Source organism: Pelophylax lessonae (assembly GCF_965119305.1).
Source record: "Pelophylax lessonae genome assembly, chromosome: 13".
Lineage (NCBI taxonomy): Eukaryota > Metazoa > Chordata > Amphibia > Anura > Ranidae > Pelophylax > Pelophylax lessonae.
In genome coordinates, this window is record NC_138780.1 from 12747361 (window position 1) to 12767857 (window position 20497).

A 20497-nucleotide genomic window follows, 5' to 3' on the forward strand; every position below is an offset into this window, starting at 1 on the left:
CTCTGTACCCAAATTCCTCTGTTCCTCCATACCGATCCCTCTGTACCCAAATTCCTCTGTTCCGCCATACCGATCCCTCTGTACCCATATTCCTCTGTTCCGCCATACCGATCCCTCTGTACCCATATTCCTCTGTTCCTCCATACCGATCCCTCTGTACCCAAATTCCTCTGTTCCGCCATACCGATCCCTCTGTACCCATATTCCTCTGTTCCTCCATACCGATCCCTCTGTACCCAAATTCCTCTGTTCCTCCATACCAATTCCCCTTCTGTACTCAGATCTCACCATTCATCTCTTCTCCCCAACTGTCCCACTTCTACACCCAAATTCCTCCATCCCTCTCCCCTCCACAACTGTCCCTCTTCTATACCCAAATCCCTCCATCCTTCTCTCTTCCATAACTGTCCATCTTCTAGACCTGAATCCCTCCATCCCGCTCTCCTCCACAACTGTCCCTCTTCTGAACCCAAATCCCTCCATCCCTCTTTCCTTCTCAGCTGTCTCTCTGCTGGATCCAAATCCATCCAACCCTCTGTCCTCCAAAACTGTCCCTCCTCTGGACCCAAATCTCCCCACCCCTCGTTCCTCCATAACTGACCCTCCTCTTGGCCCATGTTGAGTATTGCTTGGGTTGGGTGCATGTTTCAATACAAAATAGTGCTGCGCTGCCCTGCGATCAAAACTAATATCACACAAATTAATTTTATACAGATTAATTCCTGCAAACAGTTTAAAGTGATTAATTTAGGGCAGATAATAACATCTCCAAAATACCTCAATCCTGCTTAGTGTATACCATATATAGCAAGATCATGTGATCAAACCGAAATTTAAATACAAATATAATGATATGAGAAGTCCACGTCTGTGCGATTTAAGTTGAACTGCGATAGTCTTCCCCGTCATCGATCTCCTTAGTTATTCAAAGTCCGCACTCTTCCTTCTCCGTTAGTGAGGTATGAATAAGCAAATCCCTGTAACACCACAAAAAGGGCTCCCCCCTTCAGCTGAACTCTCAATAATGCGACCTTGCAATTAAGCTTGGTCACAGTGCGCTTTTTAGCCTCTCCTGGGCTAGGAAATGGGTATCCAATAAGCCCCCAATGGATGCTCCTTGTCTCGTCACCCCTCTCCTCTCAATAGTATCCCAGTATCACATATGAAGAAAAACTCAATAGTGCTTATACAATTAAAACCATCTCTTTATTAAAAACATAACACTGGGTACTCACAAATTTCTGGTGCTTCCAGCACACCAGTCTACATGTGCGAAAACTCCTCTCTGATGGTCTCCTGCATGTTGAGTGCACTTTGAGTATTGGTTGAGTGCATGTTGAGCGTATGTTGAGTATTGGTTGGGTGCATGTTGAGGGTATGCTGAGCGTACATTGAGTGCACATTGAGTATTGCTTTTGTGCATGCTGAGTGTATGTTAAGTGCATGTTGAGAGGATGCTGAGCGCACATTGAGTGTATCTTAAGTATTGCTTGGATGCATGTTAAATGTATGCTGAGCGCATGTTGAGTATTGCTTGGGTGCATGTTGAGGGCATGTTTAGTGCATGTTGAGTACTGCTTGGGTGCATGTTGAGCATATGCTGAGAGCATGATGAGTGCATGTTGAGCATTGCTTGGGTGCATATTTAGCGCATGTTGAGTACTGCTTGGGTGCATGTTGAGCGTATGTTGAGTATTGCTTGGGTACATGCTAAGTGCACGTTAAGTATTGGCTGGGTGCATGTTGAGCATTTACTGAGCGCACGCTGAGTGCATCTTGAGTACTGCTTGGGTGCATGCAGAGCGTATATTCAGTGCATGTTTAGTATTGCTTGGGTGCATGTTGAGCGTATGTTGAGTATTGGTTGGGTGCATGTTGAGCACACATTGAGTTATGGTTGGGTGCATGTTGAGCGTATGTTGAGTGTACGTTGAGTATTGGTTGGGTGCATGTTGAGCGCACGTTGAGTATTGGTTGGGTGCATGTTGAGCGTATGTTGAGTATTGTTTGGTGCATACTGAGCACACGTTGATTTATGGTTGGGTGCATGTTTAGCATATGTTGAGCGCACGTTGAGTATTGGTTGGGTGCATGTTGAGCGTATGTTGAGTGCACGTTGAGTATTGGTTGAGTGCATGTTGAGCGTATGTTGAGTATTGGTTGGGTGTATGTTGAGCGCACGTTGAGTTATGGTTGGGTGCATGTTGAGCGTATGTTGAGTGCACGTTGAGTATTGGTTGAGTGCATGTTGAGCGCACGTTGAGTATTGGTTGGGTGCATGTTGAGCACACATTGAGTTATGGTTGGGTGCATGTTGAGCGTATGTTGAGTGTACGTTGAGTATTGGTTGGGTGCATGTTGAGCGTATGTTAAACGCATGTTGAGTATTGCTTGAGTACATGTTAAGCGCACGTTAAGCATTGGCTGGGTGCATGTTGAGCATATGCTGAGCGCACGTTCAGTGCATCTTGAGTACTGTTTGGATGCATGTTGAGCGTATGTGAGTGCACATTGAGTGCATGTTGAGTATTGCTTGGGTGCATGTTGAGCGTATGTTGAGTGCACGTTGAGTATTGGTTGGGTGCATGTTGAGCGTATGTTGAGTATTGTTTGGTGCATATTGAGCACACGTTGATTTATGGTTGGGTGCATGTTTAGCATATGTTGAGCGCACGTTGAGTATTGGTTGGGTGCATGTTGAGCGCACGTTGAGTATTGGTTGGGTGCATGTTGAGCGTATGTTGAGTGCACGTTGAGTATTGGTTGAGTGCATGTTGAGCGTATGTTGAGTATTGGTTGGGTGTATGTTGAGCGCACGTTGAGTTATGGTTGGGTGCATGTTGAGCGTATGTTGAGCGCACGTTGAGTATTGGTTGGATGCATGTTGAGCGCACGTTGAGTATTAGTTGGGTGCATGTTGAGCGTATGTTGAGTGCACGTTGAGTATTGGTTGAGTGCATGTTCAGCGTATGTTGAGTATTGGTTGGGTGCATGTTGAGCGTATGTTGAGTATTGGTTGGGGGCATGTTGAGCACACGTTGCGTTATGGTTGGGTGCATGTTGAGTGTATATTGAGTATTGGTTGGGTGTATGTTGAGCGCACGTTGAGTTATGGTTGGGTGCATGTTGAGCATAAATCGAGCGCACGTTGAGTATTGGGTGCATGTTGAGCGTATGTTGAGTGCACATTGAGTAATGGTTGGGTGCATGTTGAGCACACGTTGAGTATTGGTTGGGTGCATGTTGAGCGTATTTTGAGTATTGGTTGGGGGCATGTTGAGCGCACGTTGCGTTATGGTTGGGTGCATGTTGAGTGTATATTGAGTATTGGTTGGGTGTATGTTGAGCGCACGTTGAGTTATGGTTGGGTGCATGTTGAACGTATGTTAGGCGCACGTTGAGTATTGGTTGGGTGCATGTTGAACGTATGTTGAGTGCACGTTGAGTATTGGTTGGGTGCATGTTGAACGTATGTTGAGTGCACGTTGAGTATTGGTTGGGTGCATGTTGAACGTGCGTTGAGTGCACGTTGAGTATTGGTTGGGTGCATGTTGAGCACATGTTTAATGCATGTTGGATGTTGGTTTTGGTGCATGCTGAGCGCACGTATATGAGTATTGCTTGGGTGCATGTCAGATCAGCACAGTTGAACGTATATGGCTGTACAATAAAATGGTTACATGAAAAATAAACAGCTCTCCATACAGGAGATTTACTAAAACTGGAGCCCTCAGAATCTGCTGCAGCTGTTCATAGTAACCAATCAGCTTGTTCAATTAAGCTTTGAAACCATGCACAGCTCTATCAGATTCTATGTGCACCAGTTTTAGTAAATCTCCCCCAATATGTATCAGTTGTTTATAAACATATCAGTAACAACAGAAACCCGAGGAAGATGATAGTTTTTTGGGATTTGGGGTAAATTTAGATCAGTATTTGTAAACATGAGCGCAAATGAATGGAACATGTGCTCCTCTCTGGTGCACTACACCAAAGCGGCCAGCAGGTGGAGCCAGAGTGACAGCCAGCATTCCCCCTTTGGCCAGCTTGGCCCGGGAACTACACATCCCAGTCTGCACAGTGCACAGAGCCCATTGGCTGCAGAGGCTTCTCCTATCAAGGCAGGTAGGCAGAGGGCAGTTCTGGCAACCAGGGCCCCCATTGGTTGTTGCTGTGGAAACAATGGGCGCTTGATTGAAAGAGTGGGTGGGCCAGAGCATCATGGGGCACTCCTACTATTATGTTTGCAAGTTGCAGGCTGGCAGAGACTTAGAAAGGAGGGAGAAGGGGGAATTCAGGGGAGAGAGAGAGAGACACAGGCAGACAGACACACAGGAGCCTAGAAGAGTGTCAGCCTTGGTGCCAAGCCTTTACACGCCCCCCAACCTCCAATCCTGCGTCCCTCCTCTCGGGTGTTGCATTCTGCAGGGCGTAAGGGGGGGTGCCACTACCACATGTGCCAGAGGGCGTCGTTACTGGTGGAGCGAGCACCCGGCCGCCGTAGCGGCAGAGGACTGGAAAGCGGTATCGGGGTGCGCCCGCGGGGGGCTTCTGGAGGAGGGAGGCGCCCGCCAGCGCGCCCACTTTGCAATTGGACCCCTTAACCGGCAACAGGTACTGGGTGGACCTCTTAACGAAGGAGAGAGGGGGGGGGGGGGCAACACCTGCATGCCCCCCCTTGACAGCCCGGCCTCAGCCGTCAGTGGACTCCTCCTTTCAACCTGAGCCCGTCCGCCCTTGCCCATGCTTGGAATCCTGGACGTCGACTGGGCCCGCACCTTCAGGTAAGCTGGCGCTGCCCAGTTGCATTGTGTACACCCTCTCTTTAACCCTTGGGTGGGCACACGCGTCGCATGTGGCAGCTGACAACGCGACCAGGCTGCTCTCAGTCCACGGACTTGTTGATTTTTATTTTTTTTTAAACCCAAAAATGTGATCATTTTTTTTATTATTATTTATTTTTTTTCCCACCCATCCCTCCCCTTTTTTCCGGAAAATTCAAGGATTGCACCTGCTCAGTGCCGTCGGAGACAAACCAATACGTTTCCTTTTTTTTTTTCCTCGCCGATGCTGTCATTGGCTTAGCCTCGTACGCTGGATGGCCCCCAAAACACGGCGTGAGCCAGGGAAGATCCTTTGTGTTGAGGGGATTTAAATTTTTTTTTTTTCTCTCTCTTTCCTCTCTCGGTGGTCTGGCAGGCAGATGGCCTCTGGATCCTTATAAAAGACCCCCCCCCCCCACACCCCCTTTCCACCCTTCTGAACCGTGAAACGCGCTTCCCTTTTTAATCCTGTTCTCGTGGGTCCGGATCTCGGGGGCCTCGGGCGTACCCCGCTCTCTTTGACGGCGACGGCACAATAAATTTTACATTTTCCTGCGGTGGCGGATAAGACTCCCCTATAGGAAGGACTTATAAACTACTATTTTTTTTTTTTAATACATATAATATAAACCCACTTTCCCCCCCCCCCCCCACCACCACCACCACCACCACCTCCACCACACCACACCTGACGCCCTCTAACTTTTATATTTTCTTGACCACAGAGCTTGCAATTTAGTAGGTGGGGTGCTTTGGCGTGTCAAGGTCACAGGCTGATATAGGGGGGGGGGAAGGGGTCATGCGAAATTATGGGGGCGGGGGGGGGGGGGGCGCAGGTTGACGGACAAATGACGGTGGTCTTGCATTGTGGGCTACAGGGCACTCAGTTCCGGGTTGTTGTTTTTTTTCGGCGTTCTTTCTCTTTATTATATATATATATTTTTTATTCTTCTTGGCAATTAGTCATTAGGGGAGTAATGGGGGGGGGGGGGGGTCATTCACTGTCGTAGGTTTTACGATGGAGATAAGCCACGGCTGACTGCGGCGTCGTAATCAGGGTGACAATGGCCTAATCAGGGTAACAATGTTTCCAGTAGACGGAGCCGGCTCTCGAGGGGGCCCCTTCTACGGCGGTGTCACCACAATGGGGACTATTGGGGATGGCATTTCCTGGGCTCTAAATCCCCAGGCCTCACTTTGTCTGTAATGGGATTTGGTCTGGGCTTCGGGCGATGGGGTGTAGCGCCCTCCTTGCTCTTTGTTTTTTTTATTTGCGGGGGGGGGGGGGCAGGAATGGTCTGTGCCGGATACACTTGGAGTACCCTACACCCTACACTTGGACTGCCCTACACTTTTTTATTTGCAGGGGGGGGGGGGTACCAGGAACGGTCTGTGCTGGATACACTTAGACTACCCTACACTTGAACTACCCTACACTTGGACTACCTACACCTTTTTATTTTCAAGGGGGGTACCAGGAATGGTCTGTGCCGGATACACTTAGACTACCCTACACCTTACACTTGGACTACCTACACCTTTTTATTTTCAAGGGGGGTACCAGGAATGGTCTGTGCCGGATACACTTAGACTACCCTACACTTGAACTACCCTACACCTTACACTTGGACTACCTACACCTTTTTATTTTCAAGGGGGGTACCAGGAATGGTCTGTGCCGGATACACTTAGACTACCCTACACTTGAACTACCCTACACCTTACACTTGGACTACCTACACCTTTTTATTTTCAAGGGGGGTACCAGGAATGGTCTGTGCCGGATACACTTAGACTACCCTCCCCCCCCCCCCCAAAAAAAGGGGGATCAGCTTCTAGATTGGCCTTTTTCGATAACTGTGGAGTTGTGTGGTGCCTGAGCGGGTGGGGGTAGGGGGCTCACTACAGGGAATTCTACCCAGCACTTATGGGGTTAATACTTGTACATACATATTTAAATTATGCCGACTCTGGGGAAAAAAGAAAAGTAGGTACGATTTCCCCCCCCACCACCACCACCACCACTAGTCTGTGCCGGATACACTTGGACTACCCTACACTTGAACTACCCTACGCCCTATACTTGGACTACCCTACATCCTACACTTAGACTACCCTACACTTTTTTATTTTCAAGGGGGGGGGGGGGGGACCAACCAGGAACGGTCTGTGCCAGATACCCTTGGACAACCCCCCCCCCCAGAAAAAAAAGGGGATCAGCTTCTAGATTTGGCCTTTTTCGATAACGGCGGAGTTGTGTGGTGCCTGAGCAGGTGGGGGTAGGGGGGTCACTACAGGGAACTCTACCCAGCACTTATGGGGTTAATACATACATATTTAAATTATACCGACACTGGGGAAAAAAAAAAAAAAGTAGGTACGCCCCCCCCCCCCCACCTCCTCACTTTCCACACGTGAGCCCAACCTATTCCACCCAGTTTGAATGTTGCCCAGTGACACCGCAGCCCCTAAACGATACATTGTTGCCTTTATATAACATGTTGCTTTTTACAATGAAAATATTAACATTTTACAGAGTTTCTTGTTGCGGGAAAAAAAAAATGTTTTGTTAAAAAGCTTTATTAAGTCGATGACCATACCAGTACCAAACTTTTTGTATGTACACAGGTTGAACTGGATGGACTATCGTCTTTATTCAACCTCAACTACTATGTAACTATGTAGGAAGCTTGATTAAAACCAAAGTAAAGCTAAACCTTTAATTGCCTAAAAGAAATACTTTTCACCACTTTTAAATTCGTTGTTCTCATCTCCTGCAGCCTCTTTGCAGTCATTTCTGGTCCACATGCACTTCTTATGGCGGCTTTCCTGGTGTGACAGGGTGACAACGCAGGAGCACAGTTGGGAGACGGGGACAGAGCGTTGTCACCCTGTAACAGGAAGTGTCTGATCATGTTAGCATCACTGTATTTTAAAGAAAGTTTTAGAGTTCTTAAGATTGACGACTTTTGGAATGACTTAAACATGAGGTTTTAGTGACTGGGTTTATATTTACTTTAATTCTATCACGGAGAAATTCCCTTGGAAATTTTTTTTCCCCCTTTTTTTTGGGGGGGGGGGGGGCATTTTATTTATACCACCTTGCCTTAAACTTTTTCTTTTACCAGCAAATTTTCACACTTTGTAAACTTGAAAGGGGAAAAGTGAAAGGTTTCCTTTGTAGGGGTTTGATCCTTGACCTTTAATGAGGTCGTGACTTTTTGTAGTGATTCCTTCAGAGCTTCTGACAAGCGGCTTCCCCTCCCAGCGTCCCTTGAATGCCGTTCTATAGGCATCCCGTGAATGCTATACTATAGGCAAGGAATCCCACCCAAAGATCGCAGTTCTAAAGGCCTCCCGAAAAACACCTCTCTATAATAATCACATAAATGGTGTTATATGGGCATCCCATGAACATCATTCTAAAGGTACCCCATAATTACCATTCCATTGGCATTCTGTGAGCGGTGTTCCATAGGCATCCCAAGACTGCTTTTCTATAGGCATCCCATGAATGGCGTTCCATAAGCATCCCAGGAACATCGTTCTTTAGGCATCCCTTGAACTCCATTATATAGGCATCACAAAGACTGCTTTTCTATAGGCATCCCATGAATGGCGTTCCATAAGCATCCCAGGAACATCGTTCTTTAGGCATCCCTTGAACTCCATTATATAAGCATCACAAAGACTGCTGTTCTATAGGCATCCCATGAATGGCGTTCCATAAGCATCCCAGGAACATCGTTCTATAGCCATCCCATGATCACCATTACATAGGCATCACAAAGATTGCTGTTCTATAGGCATCCCGTGAATGCTATACTATAGGCAAGGCATCCCACCCAAGATCGCAGTTCTAAAGGCCTCCCAAAAAACATCACTCTATAGGCATCTCATGAACGGTGTTGTATAGGCACCCCATAAATACCATTCTATAGGCACCCCATAAATACCATTATATAGGCATTCTGTGAACGGTGTTCCATAGGCATCCCATGAATGGCGTTCCATTAACATCCTTCTAGAGGCATCACAAAGACTGCCGCTCTATAGGCATCCCATAAAACTCCATTCTATAGGCACTCTATGAACGGCCTTCCATTGGTATCCCAAGACTGCCCTTCTATAGGCATGAACAGTGTTATATAGGTATCCCATGAACACTATTCTATAGGCATCCCATAAATGCCATTCCATAGGCATCCTGGGAACATCGTTCTATAGGCATCCCATGAACACCATTATATAGGCATCACAAAGACTGCTGTTCTACAGGCATCCCCTGAACAGTGTCCCAGGAACATCGTTCTATAGGCACCCCGTACACACAATTCTAAAAGCATTCTGTGAACTGTGTTCCAGAAGTATCCCAAGATTGCTTTTCTATAGGCATTCAATGAATGGCGTTCCATAGGCAACATCCCGGGAACATTGTTCTATAGGCATCTTATGAACACCATTATATAGGCATCACAAAGACTGACGTTCTATAGGCATCCCATAAACTCCATTCTATAGGCGTCTCTTAAAACTGCATTCTTTAGGCATCCCAAGGCCACCATTCTATAGGTATCCCTTTAAACAGCATTCTTTAGGCATCCCAAGGCCACCATTCTATAGGTATCCCTTGAAACAGCATTCTTTAGGCATTCCAAGGCCACCGTTCCATAGGTATCCCTTGAAACGGCATTCTTTAGGCATCCCAAGGCCACCGTTCCATAGGTATCCCTTGAAACAGCATTCTTTAGGCATTCCAAGGCCACCGTTCCATAGGTATCCCTTGAAACGGCATTCTTTAGGCATCTCAAGGCCACCGTTCCATAGGTATCCCTTGAAACTGCATTTTTTAGGCATCCCTAGGCCACCGTTCCATAGGTATCCCTTGAAACGCATTCTATATGCATCCCAAGGCCACCGTTCCATAGGTATCCCTTGAAACGGCATTCTTTAGGCATCCCAAGGCCACCGTTCCATAGGTATCCCTTGAAACGGCATTCTTAAGGCATCCCAAGGCCACCGTTCCATAGGCATCCCTTGAAACGTCATTCTTTAGGCATCCCTAGGCCACCGTTCCATAGGTATCCCTTTAAACAGCATTCTTTAGGCATCCCAAGGCCACCATTCTATAGGTATCCCTTGAAACAGCATTCTTTAGGCATTCCAAGGCCACCGTTCCATAGGTATCCCTTGAAACTGCATTCTTTAGGCATCCCAAGGCCACCGTTCCATAGGTATCCCTTGAAACGGCATTCTTTAGGCATCCCAAGGCCACCGTTCCATAGGTATCCCTTGAAACCCATTCTATATGCATCTCAAGGCCACCGTTCCATAGGTATCCCTTGAAACGGCATTCTTTAGGCATCCCAAGGCCACCGTTCCATAGGTATCCCTTGAAACGCATTCTAAATGCATCCCAAGGCCACCGTTCCATAGGCATCCCTTGAAACTTCATTCTTTAGGCATCCCAAGGCCACCGTTCCATAGGCATCCCTTGAAACGGCATTCTTAAGGCATCCCAAGGCCACCGTTCCATAGGCATCCCTTGAAACGTCATTCTTTAGGCATCCCTAGGCCACCGTTCCATAGGCATCCCTTGAAACGTCATTCTTTATGCATCCCTAGGCCACCGTTCCATAGGCATCCCTTGAAACGTCATTCTTTAGGCATCCCTAGGCCACCGTTCCATAGGTATCCCTTGAAACGGCATTCTTTAGGCATCCCAAGACTCCTATTCTATAGGCATCCCGTGAACAATGTTCTATAGCCATCCCAAGACCACCATTCCATAGTCACCCCTTGAAGCGGCATTCTTTAGGCATCCCGTGAACACTGTTCTATAGACATCCCAAGACCACCGTTCTGTAGGCATTCCATAAACACCGATCTATGGGTGTCCCATGCCCACAGTTAAAATGTATAGACAAATTTCATATTTTTAGTATTTATTGTATTTCAATCTTTCATAGAAACATTATTAAACCCAAGGTAAACTTTTCGGGGGCGCGTTCTCATTGTCGACGCAGGCATGGTCCACTGTTGTCACCATCAGCTAACCCGCCTCTGAGAAAGGCCATGTAGGCAAGTAGGCAAGTGGCTGCAAAGAATCTGCAGGAGATCAGCAGGTGGAACACAAGAGAAAAAAAGGTCAAAACAAGTATTTTATGCAAAAAAAAAAAAAAGTGGCAGAAGATAGAGGAAGCCGTGATTTTGTGTAACACACAGAGGCAGCAATGTATCCTAAGAAAGATTTCACATATTTTTAGTAAAAGCGACCGGCGCCAAAAAACGGTCATCTCCCATTTCTTATAACTTTATACAATTTTACTTTACAGGTGTTTGTTTTTCATGGATCTGTTTGCCCAGCAATAATATTTGTGTTGTAGGCGGAGTCTGTTTCTGGGTTCTTGTCTGTCCTGGTTACCAGTCAGGTCTCCCGGCTGTCATTGCTGGTTCTGTTCCTGTCCACCTCCTTCTGTTACATTATCCATAATATAAAATGACTATAAAGTCCAGCAGGGACCCCTCATTATGGGCACAGCGGGTGTACAGACCCAGGAACTCAGCACAGGGATGGTGAGAACCCCACATAATGGGCCCAGCAGGTGTACAGACCTGGGAACTCAGCACAGGGATGGTGGGAACCCCTCATAATGGGCACAGCAGGTGTACAGACCCAGGAACTCAGCACAGGGATGGTGGGAACCCCTCATAATGGGCACAGCAGGTGTACAGACCCGGGAACTCAGCACAGGGATGGTGGGAACTCCTCATAATGGGCACAGCAGGTGTACAGACCCTGGAACTCAGCACAGGGATGGTGGGAACTCCTCATAATGGGCACAGCAGGTGTACAGACCAGGGAACTCAGCACAGGGATGGTGGGAACCCCTCATAATGGGCACAGCAGGTGTACAGACCCGGGAACTCAGCACAGGGATGGTGGGAACCCCTCATAATGGGCACAGCAGGTGTACAGACCCGGGAACTATGCACAGGGATGGTGGGAACCCCTCATAATGGGCACAGCAGGTGTACAGACCAGGGAACTCAGCACAGGGATGGTGGGAACCCCTCATAATGGGCACAGCAGGTGTACAGACCCGGGAACTCAGAGCAGGTTAAAGTATTTATTTATTTATTTTTTTTAACTGGTTGAAACTTGCTTGAGTCTCACTCCTGCTGCTGCATTCTTTGCACAGACACTTGTCTGACATGGCTTCTCACTTATGCCTGCTTCCCAGTAAAGTGGTTAGCGGTGCTCTTCACAGTGGCTTTAGCAGAGACATTTGATTTGTGTGTTGTATGGTTGCATTTGCTCGATTTTTCTCGTCTTTCTGTCGTTTGTACAGCTCTGCTGTTTAGATGATGTTTCATTCTCTGTTCTGCGTCTAAAGGTCCAGCCGACTCTGTTTGGTTTTAAGGGAGCGCCATTCGCACCAGCCTGTCGGCAATATTTCAGTTATAGGTGGAATCCGGCGGTCTCACAGATTCAACTCTTCCTGCAGAAGGGATGACAACGTTATGTGACAGGTGCTGAATTTGCATCAGCGTTGTCACCTTCTCTGCACTCCCCTAAGTCAGTACTTCACTGGAGGTGGGAGTCTCCTCAAGCGTCTGACCACCCAGACATACCAGCCCCTTGCAGTCCCAATACAGCAGAGCTTAGTGATGGGGAGGGGAAGCAGCACTAGTTACCAACGACATGTCTTGCAGTGCTCATATGCTAACAAGGAGAATGCTGATAGGAGGAGAGAGCAGAGGGGAGCTCATCAGTCGGCTGTGTTTTTTTTTTTTCACTGTCCTCTGATTGGCTGGGGGAGGGACAAGTCCTGTAAGTGTTAATTACAGAAATAATTATGCCTTTCCACACCCGTAATTCCATGGAGGATTCCCGCTATTGCTTTAAGCTTCTATAGCAGTGGTTCTCAACCAGGGTTCTGTGGAACCCTAGGGTTCCTCCAGAGGTTTCTAGGGGTTCCTCCAGAGGTTTCTAGGGACTCCTCCAGAGGTTTCTAGGGGTTCCTCCAGAGGTTTCCAGGGGCTCCTCCAGAGGTTGCTAGGGGTTCCTCCAGAGGTTTCTAGGGGCTCCTCCAGAGGTTTCTAGGGGTTCCTCCAGAGGTTTCTAGGGGCTCCTCCAGAGGTTGCTAGGGGTTCCTCCAGAGGTTTCTAGGGGCTCCTCCAGAGGTTTCTAGGGGTTCCTCCAGAGGTTGCTAGGGGCTCCTCCAGAGGTTTCTAGGGGTTCCTCCAGAGGTTTCTAGGGGCTCCTCCAGAGGTTTCTAGGGGTTCCTCCAGAGGTTTCTAGGGGCTCCTCCAGAGGTTGCTAGGGGTTCCTCCAGAGGTTTCTAGGGGTTCCTCCAGAGTTTTCTAGGGGTTCCTCCAGAGGTTTCCAGGGGCTCCTCCAGAGGTTTCTAGGGGTTCCTCCAGAGGTTTCTAGGGGCTCCTCCAGAGGTTTCTAGGGGCTCCTCCAGAGGTTTCTAGGGGTTCCTCCAGAGGTTTCTAGGGGTTCCTCCAGAGGTTTCTAGGGGTTCCTCCAGAGGTTTCTAGGGGCTCCTCCAGAGGTTTCTAGGGGTTCCTCCAGAGGTTGCTAGGGGCTCCTCCAGAGGTTGCTAGGGGCTCCTCCAGAGGTTGCTAGGGGCTCCTCCAGAGGTTGCTAGGGGCTCCTCCAGAGGTTTCTAGGGGCTCCTCCAGAGGTTGCTAGGGGTTCCTTGATCAATGAGCAATTTCTTCCTCTCAGAAAAGTTCCCCCTGACACCTTTGATCTTTTAACCACTTACCGCAAAGTGACGTATATTTACGTCGGCGGGGTTATACCGGGATGATGCCTCTCGCCGCCTTCCGTGACTTTGCCCGGGCCTCCCGTCCCATCAGGAGAACCGAGCACCCAGCCGGCGCGTCCGCTGTCTGGATGGAGTCCCGATCTAAGCAGGAAGCGACTTTGATCGGGTCTCCGATGACGTAACACGGAGGCGGCGTCAAATGACGTCACTTCCGGGTTACTCTGCTGCAAAAAGGCAGCAAATTTAAAAAAACGGCTGTATGCAAAAATGCGGTTTTCTGCGTTTTGCATACATGAAAGTGTAGTGGAGGGGTTTGGGGTCTTTTAGACTCCCCCGATCCCTCCATAAAGCGTACCTGTCACTGCCTATTGGTGTCACAAGGGATGCTTGTGACAGCAATAAAAGTGATCAGATTTTTTTTTTTTTAAAAACCTGAAATAAAGTTAAAAAAAAATTAAATATATAGGAAAAAAAAAATGTTGCCGCCCCTGTCACCGTTAGCTCGCGCACGAAATAAAACGTATATGGAAGTCGAGCCGCAAATTAAATCACTGTTCAAACCACACATGTGAGGTATCGCCGCGATCGCCAGAGCGTGAGCAATAATTAAAAAAAAAGAGCTACACTCTAACTCTAAACTGGTAACCGTTAAAAAATTTTTAATGCGTCGCCTATTGAGATTTCTATTGACCGTAGTTTGTCGCCATTCCACGGGTGTGCGCAATTTTAAACCGTAATATGTGGGGGTATCTATTTACTCGGCGTGACATCATCTTTCACAATATATAAAAAAAAAAAATGGGCTAACTTTACTGTTTAGTATTTTTTAAATGCAGTGAAATGTGATTTTTCGTATTTTTTGCAAAAAAATTGCGTTTTTAAAGACCGCTGCGCAAATACCAAATGTTATATGAATAAAGCCGGCACACGAAAAGTCTTCTTCCAAATAAAATGCTTTATTCCAACATGGATAGCGGTGACAACATGACAGATGCTGACGCGTTTCGGCTTTACGCCTTCCTCATAGCAAATACCGTGTGATAAAAAATATTGCAATGACCGACATTTTATTCTCCGGAGTCTTTGCTAAAAAAAAATATATATATATATTTATATATATATAATGTTTGGGGGTTCTAAGTAGTTTTCTAGGAAAAAATACTGATTTTTAACTTGTGAACAAAAAGTGTCCGAAATAGGGCTGGGGCTTAAGTGGTTTAGCTATCTAGAAGAAGGTAATTCTTCCCAATGTCCACAAGTGTGAGGAGCATTCATCCCACTGACCATCGCACTAATGTATCATAAGTTGTAGACTTAAAGCGGAGTTCCACAAAAAAAGCGGAACTTCCGCTTTAAATAGTCCTAACCCCCTGACATGCCATATTTGGCATGTCATTTTTTGGGGGGGGGGGGGGGGCGGGTACCTAGTTTTGACAGGTACCCGCTCCCACTTCCGCTCGAAGCGCCGCGGCGCCCTGATCGGAAGTTCTCCTCTCTCCCTCCCTCCCTCCCTGCCATCTTCTGGGACATGTCAGAGGTCCCAGAAGATTACCGGCCAATCACGCCGCATAGCGCAACTCGCGCATGCGCAGTGCGTACCCGGCTGTGAAGCCGCAAACTGTCACAGCTGGGTGCCCACATCAGTGATGCCGGCAGAGCAGAGAGGGAGAAGACGGCGCATCGCTGGACCGTGGGACAGGTGAGTGTGCGGTTAGGCTGGAACTCCGCTTTAAGCCCCATACACACGCACCGATTGTCGGCCGAACGATCGGCCGTCTTTTGTCCAGTGTTGTTTGTTGGTTGAAATGTGCTCTAGACTTGCACTGGCCAACTTCAGAAGTGATGTCATGTGATGGTTGACTTTCCGTGTTTTTTTTCTTCTCTGAGCATGCCCAGTCTTGCTCATCTGACTGTTGTCGGCCGAATTCTGTACTGACTGACGAACAATCGGCCGTTCTGGTGACGGCCAACAAAAATTTTATAGCATGCACACCAGATTTTTTTCGGCCAAAAAGTCGCAGTCGGTTGTCGGAATCCTCATACTAACAAGCCGACAATCGGCCGATCGGACGTTGGCCGAATATTTACGGCCGGCAATCGGTACGTGTGTACGGGGCTTTAGTCATTTTTAGCAGGGGTTCCCTGAGACCTGAAAATAATTTTCAAGGGTTCCTCTGTGTTGAAAAGGTTGAGAAAGGCTGTTGGACTCGTACCCAGGTCTCCGTCAGAGCCAGGGGCGTAACTACAGGGGTTGCAGGGGTTGCAATCGCTACCGGGCCCCCTGGAGCAAACCAGTGGGTGAACTTCCAGGATCGCAAAGGTCACACTTGCGACCGGACCCTGGCATTGCACCACTGTGGGGAGGCCCCAAGATTGCAGGAAGGGGGCCCACTGCAGAACTTGTGAAAGAATCCTGCTGCGGGACCGTAATAAAAGGCCATGCAACGCGTGTAAAGAGCCCCAGGATTAGTGGGAAGAGCCCTGGGCTTGAAGGTAAGGGCCCCGGCCAGGGGTCTGGGGGGCCCTTCATGGTTTCTTGCATCAGGGCCCTGAAGGTTCTAGTTACGCCTCTGACTCAGAGCATATCCATAGACATGAGAATTTTGTGTGCTCACACCATAGATATGATGAAAAATATGGAAACAATGTTTCCATATACAACAGAATGTTTGTGTAGCAACTACACCCACCAAGTCCTCGTCCGGTTTTTGATTGCCTTGCGATGAATAGATGCACAAAACGATGGTTTGCCCCCACAGAAAAATTCACTTCCTCAAAAAAAAAAAAACTTGATCTATCTCCTCTATCTCCGTATATGTGTCTATTATATCATAAAATAGATCATTACATGCTCATCTACAATGGGAATCCTACACAACGTTTTCCGTAGAAGGGTTCCCTTGCGGTCGTTCTTGGTTTCATAACTGTGTTGTCAGTGGCTCGGATGTTCTTTTAATCTGCGCCCAAAAAAAAATATTGGAACCCTTTCAATCCTCGTCAAGCCCTGATCAGCTTTCCCAAGACTATTGTCCTTCAGGGCGAGCTGAACTGGCAAGGTTACTGTATCTCGCAGTCACTGACACTTATCCCGTAGGACGTCGGCAAGCGCAATGCCTTTACTCCGGACCAGAGCCTTGTGTTTGCCTCTGCATTCATTTTGTAGGGTGTCCTTATAACTGTATCTGGGTAGTATTGAGACATCGGTCCTAAAAACAAATGTTCTTCCAATCACTTGTAAAGCATGAAGCAGTATCACTGCCGTCAAACTCTACACCAGATGTTCAGTAGGACAATAAGGCTGGTTGAACAAAAGTAAATCGGTGGAGAAGCTTTTGTACGACCTCCCTGCCCATACATGGCTCAAAATTCGGCTGGTTCAGCAGTGACCAGCCACATTTAGATCCATGTATGGGCAGGACATGAGTTGATCTGCCAATGGGCCTTTATACAACCAGGCTTATTGTACTACTGAACATCTGGTGTAAGGTATTGATGGCCGTAATCTCAATGAGATCTCACCATGAATTCCACTGGACTCCAATTTTAGACTTCACAACATTAACTTTTTGTTTCAAGATGCAGTTGTAGACCTTAAGCCCGACCCCCTCCATGAAGGACCTGAATTTCTCTTCTTTAAAAAGTCCACATTTTATCACTTACGATGCTCTTCTGTTAGGGATTGATATCACCAGCCGTATTGTCCTACTAAACATCTGGTGTAAGGTATTGATGGCCGTAATCTCAATGGGATCTCACCATAGTGCTAAAGGCCATGAATTCCACTGGCCTCCAATTTTAGACTTCACAACATTTAACTATTAGTTACAAAACTCAGTTTTACACCTTAAGCCCAACCCCCACGCTGGAGGACCTGAATTTCTCTTCTTAAAAAGTCCACATTTTATCATTTACGATGCTCTCCAAAGGGGATTGATATCACCAGCTTTATTGTCCTACTGAACATCTGGTGTAGGGTATTGATGGCCGTAATCTCAATGGGATCTCACCATAGTGCTACAGGCCATGAATTCCACTGGCCTCCCCTTTTTGACTTCACAATATTAACTATTAATTACAAAATGTAGTTGTACACCTTAAGCCCAACCCCCACCTTGGTGGACCTGATTTTCTCTTCTTAAAAAGTCCATATTTTATATAGTCCACATATATTTATGAGGCTCTTTCACCAGAGATTGATATCACCAGGTGCATTAGGAAATCTAAGGCTCAATTCACAAAGCTGAGGATACTTATTTAAAGACTTTTTTTTTTTATTGTACACCTTAAGCCCAGCCCCCACCCTGGGGGGCCTGGATATTCCTTTTGTCTGGTTTATTGCCTAGATACCATCTTTGAATGGGCTTTGCAAGCACCAGAATGGCTGTCAGGGTCATTTGACCAGGCATGTTGAAAAGTAGAGGTATCTTCAAAGAGAGATTCTTCTCTAGCTCCTCGTGATATATAGACCTTATTACAATACTCTTGGCGTGATCTCACAGTTGATGTATAAAGTGTAGATGAATGCTTTTCTATGTCCTCCTAGAGATCTGGTGTGAAACACGGATCTCTGTTTTCCAGCTAAAGCCTCCCTGTAATTGCATGGTCCTTTCGCAGCCAGAGTTCTCCTGTAGAATCCAACTAGAGATATATAGTCCTATCACAGCCAGTGTCCTCCCGTAAAACCCAACTAGAGATGCATAATAATATTACAGCTAGTGTCCTCCCATAGAACCCAACTAGAGATGCATAATAATATTACAGCCAGTGTCCTCCCATAGAACCCAACTAGAGATGCATAGTCCTATTACAGCCAGTGTCCTACCATGGAACCCAACTAGAGATGCATAGTAATATTACAGCCCTGTGTCCTCCCATAGAACCCAACTAGACATGCATAGTCCTATCACAGCCAGTGTCCTCCCATAGAACCCAACTAGAGATGCATAGTCATATTACAGCCAATGTCCTCCCATAGAACCCAACTAGAGATGCATAGTAACATTACAGCCAGTGTCCTCCCATAGAAACCAACTAGAGATGCATAGTCCTATCACAGCCAGTGTCCTCCCATAGAACCCAACTAGAGATGCATAGTAACATTACAGCCAGTGTCCTCCCATAGAACCCAACTAGAGATGCATAGTCATATTACAGCCAGTGTCCTCCCATAGAACCCAACTAGAGATGCATAGTCATATCAAAGTCATTTTCCTCCCATAGAACCCAACTAGAGATGCATAGTCCTATCACAGCCAATGTCCTCCCATAGAACCCAACTAGAGATGCATAGTCATATCAAAGTCAGTGTCCTCCCATAGAACCCAACGAGAGATGCATAGTCGTATCACAGCCAGTGTCCTCCCGTAAAACCCAACTAGAGATACATAGTCCTATCACAGCCAGTGTCCTCCCATAGAACCCAACTAGAGATGCATAGTCGTATCACAGCCAGTGTCCTCCTGTAAAACCCAACTAGAGATGCATAGTCCTATCACAGCCAGTGTCCTCCCATAGAACCCAACTAGAGATGCATAGTAATATTACAGCCAGTGTCCTCCCATAGAACCCAACTAGAGATGCATAGTCATATTACAGCCAGTGTCCTCCCATAGAACCCAACTAGAGATGCATAGTCATATTACAGCCAGTGTCCTCCCATAGAACCCAACTAGAGATGCATAGTCCTATCACAGCCAGTGTCCTCCCATAAAACCCAACTAGAGATGCATAGTCATATTACAGCCAATGTCCTCCCATAGAACCCAACTAGCGATGCATAGTAACATTACAGCCAGTGTCCTCCCATAGAACCCAACTAGAGATGCATAGTCATATCAAAGTCATTGTCCTCCCATAGAACCCAAAATATGTGCTAGGGTTTTTGCCTAGAGACCCTCTTGAAACGGACGATGCTAGCACCAGTATAGCTCCCAGGGTCACTTGACCATGACCATTTGGAAATTATGCCCAACCCACACTCTGAAGTGCTTGGATATCACTTTTTTGTTTGGATCATTGAGACCTCAGAATTGGCTATGCTAGGGTCTATGCCTAGAGACCATCTTAAATGGTCTATGCTAGCATGACCATTTGGAAATTTGCATCATATGGCTATAATAAAGATCCTTATCCTTGTGTTTAAAGCTTTGTGAATTGAGCCTATATTTATTAGAAAACGTTATTGCCCTTCTGATGGGTTCAATAGACATAAATAGCAAGGTCAACAAAACAAACATTCAGGAGCCAGGGGGAAATAGTACTTGGATGGAGGAACCATAGTCAACTGTAGGTAATGGTGGACACCCAACGTTATAATAGTTTCCCAGAAGGGTGGAGGTGTGCTTTAAGCTCTCGTCGTTTGCTGAGAATGGCGTGTGGCTCCAGACATACAAAAACGTATTTTTCCCAACATCTGTCTTGCATTGCCAGACGAGCACCCTGCCAAAACTGCTGACGTTCTGTTTGAATTATCATCGCCGTAATAAAAGTCCCTCCAACATGGCAAAGAGTTGCAAAGTACCCAATTTTTCCGAACCCATTTCCAAGAAAAATAAACTTTTCGTGTTCTCTGTTCCCAAACGCAAATTCCTGTATTAGAAAAAAAAAAAAGAAATCGTTCTGGATTATTACGACCTGTCTAAGGGACGCAGTGTTAATCTTCGGATAATGTGGGCGATTGGGGGAAATTTTAATGTTTTTGTTGGAACCTGTCGGAATTTTGAGTATTTTGAATTTTGACAGCGGCGGCCGAGACGGGAGTTATAGGCAGGGCCTGGAATGTGATTAAATGGAAATGTATGGTCAAGATGATGTAAAAATTCCACTTTTAAAAATTCTCATGTCACCTTGCACATGCGGCTGTTCCTGGATTGGATTTTTTACAATTTTTTCATT

General features: G+C 46.8%; 1 protein-coding gene across 1 annotated transcript in view; it reads left to right on the forward strand.

Annotated features, from left to right (window-relative positions):
* Window positions 1–4709: 4709 nt before the first annotated feature.
* The window catches only part of IGSF9 (immunoglobulin superfamily member 9), a 148872-nt gene continuing 133084 nt past the window's right edge, over window positions 4710–20497 (forward strand). Inside the window, exon 1 of the mRNA XM_082275661.1 lies at window positions 4710–4784. The gene's annotated coding sequence lies outside the window, so the exon portion shown is untranslated. The remainder of the gene's footprint in view (window positions 4785–20497) is intronic.